Below are 16670 nucleotides of genomic sequence, written 5' to 3'. Positions count from 1 at the left end.
CACACACACAGACACACACACCTATATATATATATATATATATATATATATATATATATATATATATATATATGTATATATATAGAGAGAGAGAGATAACCAAGACATCTGCAAAAAGCCTGACAATGTGGGGGGATAAAGGGCAAACAATAGTGCCATCTTTGAAATATGGCTGGTTTATGCGTAGAAGTCTGCTAGAGTAGCATGGTTTGATTTAACATATAATTCCTGATAGATTCCAGGTCTGAAACACAAATGAATGTCATTATTTACTGATGTCAATGTGCACATCATCCCAGAAATGTGTCCGAAACCCACAACTGTTATGGAGAATAGACCAAACATATGAGCCACACATCTGGACAGTGGGGTGGTATGACTGCAGTCATGTAACAGAAGAGAAAAAATAGTGAGAGCTGCCAACCATTTCACCCAGCACCTTCTGAACCACAGTAAGACCAACACGACACAACCCCAAATCAGCTCTGGGGAAATTACCCATGGATTTCCAAATATATCATGCACTACAGGGATGGAACTATAGGGAAAAGCAGATATTGGAGCAAAAATGTCCACCCACAACAATTTGCACCAGAGTCAACAACATCCATTACCCCAATGAATGTTTGAACAAATATATCCTGATTGCCAGTCATACACTGCACCAACATATACTGGCCAAACTCACAGACTACTGGGAATCCTGAGGTGTTACAGGACATTTCTCAGTCTGCCCCTACAAACATATACATCTGGTAGTCCACCAGCAACTGTAGCACCATGCACAGTCTGATAGAAAATGATCTATGACACTCACATCTGCTACTCTCCCTACTCAGCCCAACAAACATTTACACACAGCCCTGCTACACAATCTTGGCAGTTTGCTAAAAATGGCCAGACATACATAACTCTCAGCTGTACAGATTTCCACAGAATGTCCAAGGTGTGGGACCATATTTATGGCCACTGCTGCATACCACTTCCAGGAGTCTGCTAAGTCACTGGGATGATACCAGGAGTGCAGTCATTAAATAATGATATAGCATAGAACCTGTTACTGCAAGACATCTGGACAAAGCATGACATACTTGGAGGACAGGGGGCTGGAAAGAGGGACATATCTCACATAATGGTGTTACAAACTGAAACAGTTGCTGATGTTACAGGGTTTGTTGTAACATAGCATCCTTGAAGGATATGATGTCTGAAACAATAATGGATGTTAACATTTACTGACTACAATCCTCACATTATCCTACTAATTTCACAAAAACAGAAGTAGTCTGAGGAACAGACCAAACATAACAGGCAAACCTGGGGAGTCTGTGGACATCTGGACAGTTGAGAGGTATTTTAGAGACATATCACTGTCAGACGTCAAGTCATGCAGAAAATGCATGTCCAGACAAACCCTGTTAATCTAGCAATCCTCTCTGTGTATAATAGCAATACTTACTTACAATCTGTACTCAATTCTGGAGCTTTGTCCTCTATGTTGTTGGGCTGTCTCCACATGTCTTGTCCTGAGAGGTATTTCCACCTACTGTCTGTGAAGCTGTAGCCCCCACACCTCCATAAAGTCCTCCACACAGGCAAGGAAAAGGGGCAAGGCCCACATGAAGGACTTAATTATAGGACTGTGTTGCTGTAGCATTGGCTAATGGAAAGACAACACAGCTGCTCTGGATGCAAGTACCAAGTGGGAGACACCAATTGGTGCGCAGGCCATAACCTGCTCATGAGCATTTCCTACAAAAGGCAAGCTGCTGCCTATGCAACACAGGTCTGAACCCATTTATTTATTTATTTTTTTTTTATTTTACATTTGTTAACCGGGCTAGTCTGGCTGGATACATGTCCATTTTCAGCAGAGGCCCGAGGAGAAAAGCTCCACTATCATACTAATTATACAGTTAAAGGAAACTAAAACACTAATCAAGAAAACAATCAAACAATAAAACAATGAAAACAATGCCTAAAAAAGCAAAGTACAAATGAATATACAGTATTACTGGTCTAAACTGGCCAGATAATTATCTATTTTCTGCAAAGGGTTGAGGAGGAAAGCTCCATTATCATACTATAATCGTTACAGATTAAATATCACTATACGAAAAAGAAAGAAACAAACATTGTCAAAGAGAAAGGTAGTATTTAATATACAGTGTTAGCTATGAAAGCAGGTAGTATAGCAGTTATCAGTCAGGATTGGAGCATGGGCATAGCCAGTGATTTTGTAAATAATTTCTAATCTGTTTTTTGAAAAGCTGACATGAGCTTAGGGAGGTCAGTTCAGTGGGAAGTTTATTCCAATATGATCCGACAGTATTTGCAAATAAGGAGTCACCTGCTTTATTATGAGATTTGAGAGTAGTTACTAGGAGCTTGTTGGCTGAGCGAAGTGTCGTGAGATTTTTATAAGGTGTGATAAGGTTGTTCAGTATGGGTGTATTGGAGGGGTAATGTAGAATTTTAAAAGTCATGACTAGTTGCTGTAGGAGTATTAGGTTTGGAAGTTCTAGCCAGTTGAGTTTCTTTAAGTTAAGACAGTGATGGGTATGGAAAGGAGAGCCAGTTGCAAATCTGGCAATACTATGGTAGGCTAGATTCAGTTTCTGAAGGTTAGCTTTAGAAATGTTGATAAAGGAAGGAGAGGCATACAGTAGTGTAGAGATGAGGTGAGTTTGGGCAAGGGATACTCGGGATGTGGCAGTAAGAAAGGGTTTGAGTCTGTAGAGGGCACCTATCTTTTTATTTACTGCCTTGATAGTTAAATCAATGTGATAGTCAAAGTTTAGCTGATTGTCTATGGTAACACCTAGCAGTTTTGTGGAATCGTTAGGTTTAATGACAGTGCCATTGCAGGACACAATGGAAAAAGTGATTGGGGTAGATTTAAGGGTTGGAGTGAAAAGTAGAAGTTTGGTTTTTTTGGGATTTAGGAGGAGACAGATGTGTTGAAACCATTTTTCTGCAGCTGTGAAAACCAGTTGGGTAGAGGAGTGGAGTTCTACTGGGGATGGAGCAGAGCAGATGAGAGTAGAATCGTCAGCATACTGTATACAGGTGGTTGTAGGGAGGGAAGTAGGCAGGTTATTTATGAATATAGAGAAAAGTAGGGGACCTAAGATGGACCCTTGTGGGACGCCGATAGTCACTGGGAGTTGAGAGGATAGATGGCTGTCCCAAAGGACTGCTTGTTTTCTGTTTGTCAGATAGGAGTCAAACCACTGTAGTGCTAGTGAGTCGAGTGACAGGGATTCTAAAGTGTGGAGGAGAAGTTGATGGTTGACCATATCAATGCTTCGAGAGGTCTAAGAATAGTGCAGAGGAGAACAGGTTGTTGTTGCGATTTTTGTTGATTATGTCAGTGAAGGAGAGAAGGGCAGTAGAGGTACTGTGGTAGGGCCTGAAACCATGTTGTGAATCTACAAGCAAGTTGTTATTCAAGAGATGATGTAAGAGTTGATGGTGTATGCAGCGTTCCATTATTTTGGATAGAGGAGATAGAAGGGCAATAGGCGAAAATTGGAAAGTTCGTTAGAGTTACCTCCTTTATGGAGTGGAATGATATGGAGATTTTCCAACAGGATGGGATTTTGGACTCAGTTATAGTTCTGTTTATTAAGATGGAGACTGGGTAGGCTAGTTCGGTTGCAGCTAGTTGAAGATATTCAGCTGGTAGCTTGTCGGCAGAAGGGTGCAAGGTTTGAGTTTAGATAGTAATTTACGATATAGGTCGTGGAGACAGTATTAAACTTTAGCATGGGGGTGCTGTTGTGGGTAGTGGTTATATGGAGGGATAGGGGGGGAGTCATGGTGTTTGCCAGAGAGGTGACTGTTTGAGAGAAGAAGTCATTGAAGGTGTTGGCTATTGTGACAGCTTGGGTTTGAGCTAGACTAGCTGGGGTAGGTGTTTTGGTGTTCCCTGGATGGAGTAATTTGTTTATTCCTGACCAAAATTGTTTGGGGTTTTGGTTTTGTTGATATTTGAAGTGATAGTTTTTTTTATCTAGATAGATAAGTTTCTTTGTTGTGTTTCTGAGGTGCTTAAAGTTTTGGTGGTCGGTAGGGTTTTTTGTGGACCTCCATTTAGTCCATAGTTTATTTCTAGCTCGCATATTTTGTTTAGTAGTTTTGGAGAGCCATGGGGCTGCCTTGGAGCTTAGTCTAATTAAGCGGGGTGGGGCGTGATGGTCAAGAATTTGTAGGAAGGTATTATTGAAATGGGTTACTGCTTCGTCTATTGGGAGGTATTTTAGAGTTGACCAGTCATATTCTTTGAGTTCGTTTTGAAAGGATGCTAGGTTAAAATCTGTTTTGTTGTGTATGGTACGATAGGTAGCTTGCTTGGGATTGTAGTATTTTTGTTTAGTGATAAAGGTCAGGAGGTGGTCACTGATGTTGTCAGGGAGTATTCCTGTTTTATAGGAGAGGGGATTGTTGTTAACTAGTATCCAATCTAGAGTGGTCTGTTTGTGGGTTGATTTGTGTATTCTAGTAGGGGAGTTGATGGTTTGGTGAAAGTTAAAGAGATTAAGGTGACACAAGGACAGACTGCGGCTACACAAACCTAACAATCTGCATTATTCTGAGGAAACTCTTCAGCACTATAACAGATATGTCAATCACGGAAGCTTGTAATGAAATGCAGAAGGGGGGATGTGATAATGTCAAATAGGACATTAAACACTAGGTCGCAACAAGACCTGCTGGACTCGCATGCTAATGTCCGGCACCTATGGCCATTTCTCCTTGCCATGTCTGCATTGACGTGGATCACATCCCTGGCCCCTGAGTCACCCCAGCAAAGGTCAGCTCATGTATGACTACTACTGGAGTGTCTGTTGTCCGATACTGAGTGTGACACTGCTAGACCAACTACCTGGGATGTTGTAACTATTCATATGTTACTTGTGAATGCTACAATGATACATATGCTTGTTTTACAAATGTAAGAGACTTATATAGGGTATGTGCATAGTACACAACAGGTGCAGAAGTGTGTGTTGAACTGTATGTGATATACTGAGCCCATACCTGACAACTGTCCAGAGTTTTGCAGACTGACCACATGTCTGCCTCATATTTGTAGTCAGTACCTCATACAGTTGTGTATTGTCTGGCACATCACTGGCAATACATTAAAGACTGAAGTCATAACATAATAGCATACATTTGATTGTCAGATGTCATATCCTGTGGAGTAGACCTGTGAATGTGACACTGTCTTTGTTGGCAACTAAGTGTGTTTCAGTTAGATTCATAAAGTGACACTGTTTTCCGGCTTTTGCCAACCAGTGATGTGTGCCTTTGTGCAGATTTCTTGCTCTAACAGCAGCTAGGTGTCTTAGCAGGAAACTCATGTCAGTGCTAGGATGCCGACGTGTGCAGTCACTGACATCTGCTTTGGAGCTGTGGAGAGCACACTAACTCTGCCAGGTTACTCATCCCATCATACGTTTAGACCCCAAAGGGAGGGCTGCAAAGCCACAGGAGGTGGAGTGTTGAACATTATTGTACACATACACATCTCCAGGCTGGACACACAGTATGACACATGGGAGACATCCCGAGTGCAGTTAACGGTTGATAAAACACCTACTCGGGTCATAGCTAGCTACAGGCCTGCAACCATAACTGTGGACACCCACCACACCTTTTGAGACTTGCTAGAATCTGTCAGGATTCAATCGTCTACCCTGACCCTGGGTGACTTCAACTACCCAACCATAGTGTGCATGACCTATGCCACCTGAACATGAATGCACAGAGATTCCTTGGCTTTGTCAATGGCAATGCAGTGGATCAGCCAGTCAACACTCCGACAGTGGAAATGCCCTGTACCTGGTACTAACCAACATGAGTAGCCACTGTAGCACTCCTACAGTGTCATCCTCCTTGGTAAGATCTGACCACATAGGCGTCACTGTTCAGGTCATGATATCCCCTGCACCCCCCTTGTCAGGGTAAAAAAAAATTAACTTTATACAAATTACTATAAATCTCAGAGCAGGCAGAAGTAGCTTTACAGTCAATGTCCCATCAGTTGGAACTAGCAGTAGTGTCCAGGCCCACACCACAATACTATGTTGGCACCTTCATAGCTGTATGGATTCAGCAATACCTGACAGGACAACATCATCTCCCTCAAGGTAGGGTAAATGTCCATGGTGGACAGCAGCAATACACAAATATCATAATAGGTGGAAATAATTGCTAGACAGGGCCAAGGAGGAACAGGTGCCTTACTGGAAGCAATGTCACCTCGGACTGCATAAGCAAATAAGGTCACAGGTGAATTACCCTAAGGCTGTCTTTGAGTGCAAATTGGATGCATCCACCGAGGCCAATCACTAGGCCTTCCACACATGTGTCTACAATCCCAGAGGTAAACAAATCTGCTCTGTAGTGGTGGTCAGTAACACCACATACACATACGGCATAGATATAGGCAACCGGCTGCAGACAGGTGAAGTGCAAACATCACCCACCTGTCCCCCCATTGGTTCATGCGCATGCACCTGCCCCCTCCCCTCATCATCAGGAAGCAGTTCCGTAATGCCCTCTCAAAGGCAACACACAGAAGTCTCTATAGGCCTGATACCATCTCTGGCTGCATCCTACATGAACACAGGCATGGGCCCTCAGATCCATTCTGCACTGTAGTCAACCAAAGCCTGAGCACCGGTGTCATCCCATCTGCACAGAGGAAACTCACTGTCATCCGTATACACAAAGGCGGAGCAATCCACCGATCCAGCCAATCATATGTACATCAGCCTAACTAGCCTGCTCTGCAAGGGCATGGAAGGCAATATCAAGGACATTATGAACAGGAACATCGGCAACATCAAAATGCCTGAGCCTACACAGCATGGTATTGTCAAAGGGAGATCAGGCCTGTTAAACCTGGTTGACCTGTCTGAAAAAATTCAAGGACAAGGGGAAGATGGTGAATAATGCCTACCTTCACCTAGCCCAATTCTCTCACAATAATCCCCAGGCAGCCAGGATACATATGCCTACACAGCTAGGCATCAACCTGTATGTTACCAGATGGGTAGCTAACTGTCCCAATGATAGAACTCAGTCAGTCAAAGTAGTAGAACCCACCTCTAGTAGTAGAGTCTTGCAAAGCAGTGTACCCCAAGGATTGGTCTGGGGGCATGTACTGTTTGAGATATACGTATCTGAGGTACATGACAAAAGCAGTGATCTGTGGCTGACCAACTGTATAGATGTTTGCAACCTGGCCACTGATTCATATTCCTCTACTGATGTGAGCATCCCTCAAGAGGCCCTCACCCAATTAATGACTGGTGCAAGAAGCATTTCTGCAAACTGAATGCCAGAAGAGGCATCATTTTCCCTTCTGGGGCAGATGTCATCCACACTAATTATGACAGTAATAATGTGCTGAGCATGCAATCAGTTGTGAGGCAACTTGTGCACTAAGGTTGGTAGCAATCTGACAGTTTCCCACCATGTGAGAACCATTGTACGGAAAGGCTGTCTACATGGCCCACCTCACAAATACGGGAATGTCATCCAGGAACCAGGAGGCCACAACATCCCTGTACTTTACCCTTATCAGACGCATTACCAAGTACAATAGCTCCTTTGGCATGTACCTTGCCAAGCAAATACAGCAGTTGCAGAGACCACAGAGGTTCCTGACCAGGCAAATCCAGAGTCTGTAACACCTATCCAGTACAGGTAGGCTGAAAGCCCTGTCCCTGTACTCAGTCTCTTACAGACTGCTCATAGCTGACCTGTGTCTGCATACAAGGCCATTTCCAAACCAGCATTGATGGCGTTTCTGCATATCTGTAAGACAGACCCCACTCACGCATCATGTACGCAAGGCCCTCACCTGGTCTGTGATATGTGTAGCACTTTGTGGCGGGATAGTGTAGTGTCCCACACAATACACCATCTGTAAAATACACTCCCTCCCCATGTCTAGCAGAGTACATGTATAGCTGTCTTGAAGAAGAGGCTCACCCATAGAGAGGAGGTTACTTGAGTACTGGCACTAGGTCCCTCACAAGCTTAGTCATTACTTTAACTGCAACAGATTCGGTTATCATTACCTGTTGCCCCTGCCATTTCTGTCACTTCCACTCGACTGTCATGCAGTTGATGCGGGTATGCCTGGTACTGTGTATGACAGGTTTGGGGTATGTATTCCTGACACAGGTCAGCCTGTGTTAGTCTAACCTGACAATCACCAGCATGTGTGTCTGCTATCTCATATGCATGTCTGGCCTCTTGTGCTGGTAGTGCACACAGAGTCATAGCTCTGTACATGGGGCAGCTGACGAAGGGCTGAGCACAGCCCCTATCTGGACAGTCTTATGATAGCATTAGATACATAACACAGAGAGGACAGCAGTACTGTATTGTGGCATTGTCTGCCACTACTATTGAAGTGGGTCATAATTGCAGGGGCTGTCAGGATTACCAGTGGTGGGTTGAGAGGCCTTAACATGTTAGAGCCATCTCTCTCTCTCTCTCACACACACACACACACACACACACACACACACACACACACACACACACACACACACACACATACACACAAACACACACCGGTGCATGGGGGCATGCATTGAGACACACATGCACATGGAGTTGACACTTATCAGAGTAGATGACCATCCCATCTATTAATGTACAATACACAGTGATATGACCATTTAACCACAGTGGCTTGGTGTTAGAAACTGTGTAACTGTCCTTGTACCGTGGATGACATCTGTTTGGGCTGACACTAGGTTGGCAATAGTGGAGTTCACAGTGTGATGAAAGAGGCACACAAAATGGTATAGCCATCACATACACACACTGAAGACAGCAACAGGGGCTGTGCATACAGAATCACATACTCTGTTGCCAATAGACATATTAGTAACCCTACGTATCCACTTGTGTGTACTATAGTGCTGCATACACATGGCATGCTCCACATAGATTATATGCCTGGGACATAACACACAACCTGTTACAACATGTAATCTTGCGAATGCCTTCATGGATGGTGGGATAACCCACAAGACATAGTGATTGGTCTCATCTTCTGCTCCTACAAACCTGCACAAGTGATAGGGTGACAGACTTTGTATCAGCATGATGTGTCAGTCAGGCATGATGTCTGATGCTGGCATGTGTGTCAGTACAGTAACTGATATATTTGGCAATGATATCACAGGAATGGTTATTTTCAGGGGACACAGACCACATATAGGTTGCAAACATGTGGATACCCCATGTACATCTGTACAGATGACTAGTATGGGCTGTATAGTGTTACATGGTGCATGTGAAGCAGATGCCATTAACAGGGTCTTTAAAGTGATGTCATGGGTAGGGGGTCAACAGGCCTTAAAATGGTATAACCTACACATACAACAGCCACAGGGGATATGCTTCATACAAACTACTATAGTTGTCGGTATTGAGATAAAACCCCCTACCTATCTAATTATTTCCACTACAGTGTTACACAGTTATTACACATGCCACAGAGCTTAGAGAGCTGATAAATGTATACAGGTACATCTAAGGTGAATGATATCAGCAGGCCTTGTAAAGTAGGGCAATGGAATGTGCACTGGGTGGTACACTCCTCAAAATGGTATAACCCACACCCCCAGAGGATATGATTCCCACCCAAACACACACACTCACAGGGATTATGTGAGTCTCACATACACACACAGTATCACAGTTGCCAGTACTGAGTTTAGAACCCCTACCAATCTAGTTATGTGTACTACATTTTTATGCAGGTATCACACGTTACAGAGCGTATATGATTTCAGTGTCGCAAGGTATGTCTAAGGTGATTACATCAAGAGCCCTTGTAAAGTATGGCAATAGGAAATGTACTGGGTGGGAAGGGCATAAAAATACATTACCCTACAAACACACACTTACAAACACCTTCACACACACACACATTTGGCACAACTGAGTGTAGAACCCCTGCCTATCTAGTTATCTGTACTATACTGTTATTGCACGAGCCACAGAGCTTATAGGGCTAAGTGTTATCCAAAGGTACTTCTAAGGGCAATGACATCAGCAGAACTGCTAAAGTCAGGCACTACGAAGTGTTGTGGGTGGGAAAGTCCTCAAAATACTTCAGTCTACAAACATACACACTTACAAACTCTTGTACATACACTTATACACACACACACACACACACACACACACACACACACACACACACACACACACACACACACACACACACACACACACGCATTTACCTGACCTGAGAATAGAACCACTGCCTATCTAGTTATTTGTACTATAGTGTTACACAGGTATCACATGTGCTACAGAGCTTACAGGCCTAGCAAGTGCACAAAGGTACTTCTAAGGTGAATGACATCAGCAGGACTGCTAAAGTAAAGTCCTCAACATACTTCATCCTACAAACATACAGGCATATACACAGTTATACACACACTTATACATGTACACACACACACATTTACCAGACCTGAGAATAGAACCCTTGCCTGTCTAGTTATTTGTACTATAGTGTTACGCAGTTATTGCATGTGCTACAGAGCTTAGAGGGCTGACAAGTGCCCAAAGGTGCTTCCAAGGTGTATGACATCAGCAGGACTGCTAAAGTTGGGCACTAGGATGTGTACTGGGTGGGAAAGCTTTCACAATACTTCAGCCTACAAACATACACACACTTCTACACATACACACACACACACACACACACACACACACACACACACACACACACACACACACACACACACTTGCCAGAAGTGGGAATAGAACCCCTTTCTAATCTAGTTATTTGCACTATATTGTTACATAGTTATTGCACGGGCCACAGAGCTTATAGTGCTGGGGCTGTGCAAAGGTACATTTAAGGGGAATGACATCAGCAGGACTGCTAAAGTGGGGCACTGAGAATTGTACTGTGTGGGAATGGCCTATAACTGTTTCACCTACAAACAAACACACACTCTCACATTTCCAGGACTAAGACTAGCACCCCTACCTATCTAGTTATTTGTACTGTAGTGTTAAGCAGTTATCGCATGAGCTACAGAGCTTATAGGGCTAACAGTTGTCCAGTGGTACTTCTCATGTGAATGACAGCAGCAGATCTTGTGAAGTAGGGCAATGGGAAGTGTACTGAGTGGGAACAGCCTCCTAATACGTAGACCTACAGACACACACACACACACACACACACACACACACACACACACACACACACACACACACACACACACACACACTATAACCCCCCCACCTCAGTACTACTTCACAATGGAGCTTGCCTTCATGCTGGCACATGTGATTGGTTACAACAGGTATGCCACTGTCCGCAGCAGGACATCACTTTATGCCATTTAGGGTATCCGTGTGTGTGACTCACTCTGTGTGTGTCCCCTATGTTTCTCTCTCTGTCACTGTCTGTCTCTCTCTCTTCCCCACATCTATGTGTGTGTATGCTTGACATATTGTTATATGTTACTCATATATATGTCTGTGTATCATGCACAACAGATGCAGATGTATTACATATGGCCCATCTACAGCTAGCTGTGGGTAATCCTGTTTGATGGGTGTGTGTAGGGACAGTTAAGGCATACAAAGCTGTCTGTATGCAAAGACATATATGCACAATACAGTTATATAGTCCGATGTGGGTTCCTACATGGCCTGTGATTCTCTAAGAGTAGGAGCATGCCCAGTATGACCTTCTATAGTGAGAGTGGGACTCCATTCCAGAGGTAGGTGTACTCCAGTCCAGGGTTTTGTGTGCTGCAGCCATACCTCTTAAAAGTAAACAGGACTTTCCTAGGGGCACTGGGTTTGTTTTAGTAGACATTTTCTGACATATCTGAAGTCTGACACTGCAATGTATTGTTTCATTACCTAGTGGCAGACATCCTCAGATCAGCACAGTGTTATACCAGAGGGATACAAGATGTATGATGCACAGACCAATATTATGAGCCTGACTATGTACATTCCTGCCCAAAAAGGACAGTTGAGAGGTGTGGCTACAGCCGGTTGACTGATGAAGGTGTGTAAACAGTCCAAGTGATATACTGGCTGGGACCTCCTGCTTGTGTGGTATTCTTCTTACCTGAAAAGTCATATCCTGGTGTGGCCATATCTGTCAACTGTACATATTTTGGCAGAATCCAGGTGTTTGTCTAGAAGTTTTGTCCAGTCTACATAAACTTGTGTTTTTATGGCAAGTTAGTTGCATATAATTGAAGACTGATGTTACAAAATAATGACAGACATTAGTGTTTCAGACTTCATAAACTTCAGTCAGTTAATGCTAATGCAAAATTCGTTATCCTACCAACTTTCTCAGTATGTAAGGGCAATATTTACAACACATGCCTATCATTGTGCCTTTGTTCAACTTTTATTTATGACCTTGTCCAGATGTCTTGCTGTCAGAGGTTGGGAGGTATGGGTGTGGGTACAGTGTGCATTGTACTGTGCAGAAATGTCCATTACATGTGTAATATATTCCACATAGCACTGTGATTTCCAGGTATATCAGTGGCAGAGCAGTACAGAGTAATGTGGTGAACCACTGATGACAGTTGTGTATAGGTTGATAGGTTGCTATGCCGTTAGTAGGGTATTGGCCCTGAAGCCCTTATAACCCATGCAGATGAGAGTGTGGCCCATGTTACAACATGTCAGCACAGATTCCCTGCCCAGCAGGGACATAGGTGGGATCACAGGACTGTATTTTGTGTTTTGCATGCAGTTATACAGGGAGCACATCACTAGTGGTATTGATGCACTTGGCTTGCTGTTGACAGAGAGTGCATTCCACAGATGGGGAAGTGTCTGATACACATATCTGTTACACCAACAAGCCATAGTGATATCACAGCCAAGGTTGATGCTAAGGCTACAGGTTGATGGAGTGGGCCTTGAGTTCTAGGTGTGCAACAGTCCCTTCAAGGCAGGGTTTGGATTGCTTTGTAGGCCAAACAGGGGTCACCTCAGCAGAGTTGGTATGGAATGGGGTAGAGGGACAGTGCTGTTAGCCTATCTGTGTAGTGTAGGTGTTTGTGGTTTAGGCAAGGCCTTAGTGTTTCCAAGACCCTGGTGTGTGGAGTCTAAATGGTCTGTGGTGTGAAAGTTTGTGGGGTTGTCGTGTGATTTTGTCTCTGAGGTGTCCATTGTTTGGATTTTGTTTTGTTTTGTTGCTCCTCTACCTACATGGGTGTGTGTTGTGTATTTGCAGGTGATGTTTACTGACTCCTTACATTGCATGGCACCTATGTTACTGCACAATCTGTTCTGGTGTGCACATTCTCCATTTGTCTGGCCAGTGGTTCCCCTTCCACTTATGTGTGTCTCTGTCCTTCAGTAGTCCAGTCACAGGGTTTGACCACAGTGGCTGCTATGTATTTGTAATTCTGATGTGGGTGGGGTACATGCCATTACATTGCACACAGGGCTGTGGACTTCATACCTCTGAGTGTACCTATTTAGCAGGTTGTCCATCATTGCAACACTCCATTTGCTGTGGTCCTTAGATGGTTTGTGATGCTATATGTTATTATGAGGCTACATGTGGTCCTAGCTGTCATACCATCACAGACTGACATCTACACAGGCCCAATTATGACAGACAAAGGCCCATACATAGGGACAGGGTGTTAATACTGTTCTGCCAAACATAGACAGTTGGGAGACCGGTTTGGTAATTGCATGTTTGCTCTTATGGGTTTGACATCCGTTTCCCCACTGTCTGCCATTGCTGTTTTGACATGACCCTTTCTTGTTTTGCAAATAGTTGGCAGGCAAATGCAATGTTAGGACAAGCTGAACAGATATACAAGGCATACTTGTGCTCCTTCTGTGATAACCTGTGTCATTCCAGGGATATGGCTGTTGGCCAGTGACATGTTAGTGCTGACACAGAAAGGTGGCAGCCTTTTATACACTGGCAGTACACTGACCTTCAAGTACCTGCTGTCCTACTAGGCACCATACCTCTCAATACCTGAGAGCCAGACATCTGGACAAAGCCATAAGCGATTGGGGGGCAGAGGCCTAAATATAGGGACCATTTTTAAGTATTGGTCTTACAAACCTAGAAAGGTGATTCAATAACAGGTTTTGCATTAGCATGCATGTTTCTATAGGATATGAAGTCTGACACTACAATCTGTCATTATTTTATGACCTTAGTCTTGCGTGATTTGCCAGTGAATTGCCAGACAACCACTATTTCATGTTATACAGACCACAGTTATGATGCAAACCTCTGGACATTCTGCATTAGGTCTGTACAGTTGACAGGTATGGTAGGCACTGTGTAGGTTACTCCAAGCTGTGTACTGTCCATATGTCTGGCCCCCTGTCCATGACCTGTAGAGCTTTTGTGCATTAACAGATGTTGACATCTGGAAAATGTATACAACTCCTACCATAGGTGTAGCTGACATGCAGAATACTTGGCACTGCAGTTCTTAGAACATGGCCCTGTCAAAGACAGCAGTGTACCTAGGCCACTACAGCACAACAGCCGGGAGTAAATGTTGGCAACATCCTGACAGTATTAACCACATATATACAGAGCTCATTGACCCCTGCATAATGTGGACATGCAACATGTTGTCATGTTGATTAGGACAACACTGGCAGTGTGTGGTCTGCTGCTGTTTCATTGCAAACATACATGTTACTGCATTTCTATGAGAATATGGGTGTGTGTGTGGGGGGGGGGGGGCAGACCTGTCAACTCTACACATTTACACAGAGTGTGGTGATATTTGCTTTACATTTTGGTTCCATTTAGCATAGTATTGTGCCCTGTCTTGGAGACTAGAGGCATGTCACTAAAGACCACAGTTCAGATTGTAATGGCATACATTTGAGTTTCAGACTTCTTACCCTTCAGAGCCTTACTGCAACTGCATGACCTGCTGTGCTATCACTTTGTAAGTCTGTAGGGGGGGGCATTTCATCATTGTCCCCATTTGTGGGCCTTTGACAGACATTTCTTTATGGTTTTCTATAGGTGACTTGCTGGGTGAGGCTGAGGGATGTGTATGGGACCCCCGCAGTGACCTTGCCTGTGACCTATGGCCCCACATGTACTACAGTGGGATTTGTCACCTTGGGTACTGCTACATAGTGTGGGGAGACCAGTATTGGGCAAAAATTTCCTGGTGTCCCACACAGATGTCAGTTGTCTGCTGCTATCCCAGTAAGCCACCCCATTCCCTTGCATGCATGCAGCAATACCATAGATAATCTTCCAGAACATACTAATCCATTCATTTATTGTTAGGAAGACTGACTTACCTTGTGCCTGCGGCATTTGTGAGGACGGTGCTTGAGGGCTGCCTATGTCGTATGTACGCAGTACACTGCAGATACATGGTAAGGTACATGTAGTGTGATGTGTGCGGCATCCATTTTACTGTGTATGCAAGGTGGAGAGAGGTGTCAGTCCCTGGGTTCCTACAGTGTCAGAGTGTGTGCTATGCCTTGCCTTTTTGCCTAGGCCAGGGCATACTGGGTATGCCTCCATCTGCCTACAGGAGCTGGCTGAGGGGGTTCCTCCTCTGAGTCCCTCTGTGCCTGTGGGGACCTTGGCAATGGTGGGGGGGCTGTGTGGCCCTTCCCCATGCTGGTCCTGCTGCAGCTCATATTGTGTAGCATGGCACATACTATGAACATGTGTACATATGTGGCTGGAGAGTACAGAATGGCTCCACCAGATATGTCAAGGCAGCAGAACTGTGACTTGAGCATGCCAAAAACATGCTCTATAATAATCCTGGTTTGTGCGTGTGCTTCGTTATGATGTTCTTGAGTGGGTGGGTGTGCATTTCTGATGGGAGTCATCATCCATGGCTCCAGTGCATAGCCAGCATCCCCCATCAGATGGCCGTACAGGATGTCCCCCCTGGCAAATCCCTGGTACAGCTGTGAGGAATGCCAGATGTGGGAGATGTGATAGCTTCCAGGGCTGCCAGCACACACATTAATGATAATGGCCTGGGCATTGCTCATGACCTGGCAGTTGATGGAGTAAAAGCCCTTGTGGTTTAAGTAGACCCTACCCTGTTCACCAGGTGGTGCTTTGATGTGAATATGTATGCAGTCTATGGCACCCAGTACCTTTGGGTAGTCTGCTACACAGTGGAAGAGTTGCATATTGCTGGTCCTCTCCTCATGGGTGTTGGGGAAATAAATGTGCTCACCAGCAGGTGGTAACATGGAATCCAGGAACTGTTGGATTACCCTAGATGCAGATGCCTGTGAGACCCCCATGATGTCCCCAGTAGATCTTTGGAAAGTACCTGTAACTAGTATTCTTAAGGCTACACATACCTTGGTATCCACTGGGATGGGTTCCCCTCTGTTGGCTCTGGGTCTGAGGTGAGGCTGGCACAGCTTGATGAGTTGCTGAAGTATGTCCCTGTCCAACCTGTAGCGCTCTACTATCTCCAGAGCATGTAGCCCCTGGTAAGTTACCCTGAGTCTGAATACTCTTCTCCTCTTCCTCAGACTGGGGCTGTTGCCAGCATTATCCTCTTCACTGCCCTCAGCCTCTAGCACATACTGATGTATCAACGCAACAGCAGCCCCTAACCAGTGGTGCGGAGTTTTTGGGA

At 44.4% G+C, this 16670-nt stretch overlaps 1 protein-coding gene across 1 annotated transcript in view; it reads left to right on the top strand.

The window, feature by feature from the left end:
• The window catches only part of TTC7A (tetratricopeptide repeat domain 7A), a 2391665-nt gene that overhangs the window by 943422 nt on the left and 1431573 nt on the right, over nt 1-16670 (top strand). The gene's annotated exons all lie outside the window — the stretch shown is intronic.

The sequence above is a fragment of the Protopterus annectens genome, chromosome 1.part0 (genome assembly GCF_019279795.1).
Source record: "Protopterus annectens isolate FY-2018-M chromosome 1.part0, PAN1.0, whole genome shotgun sequence".
Classification (NCBI taxonomy): domain Eukaryota; kingdom Metazoa; phylum Chordata; order Ceratodontiformes; family Protopteridae; genus Protopterus; species Protopterus annectens.
The sequence above is the reverse complement of the archived record's forward strand: the minus strand, read 5'-3'. Positions and strand labels throughout refer to the sequence as shown.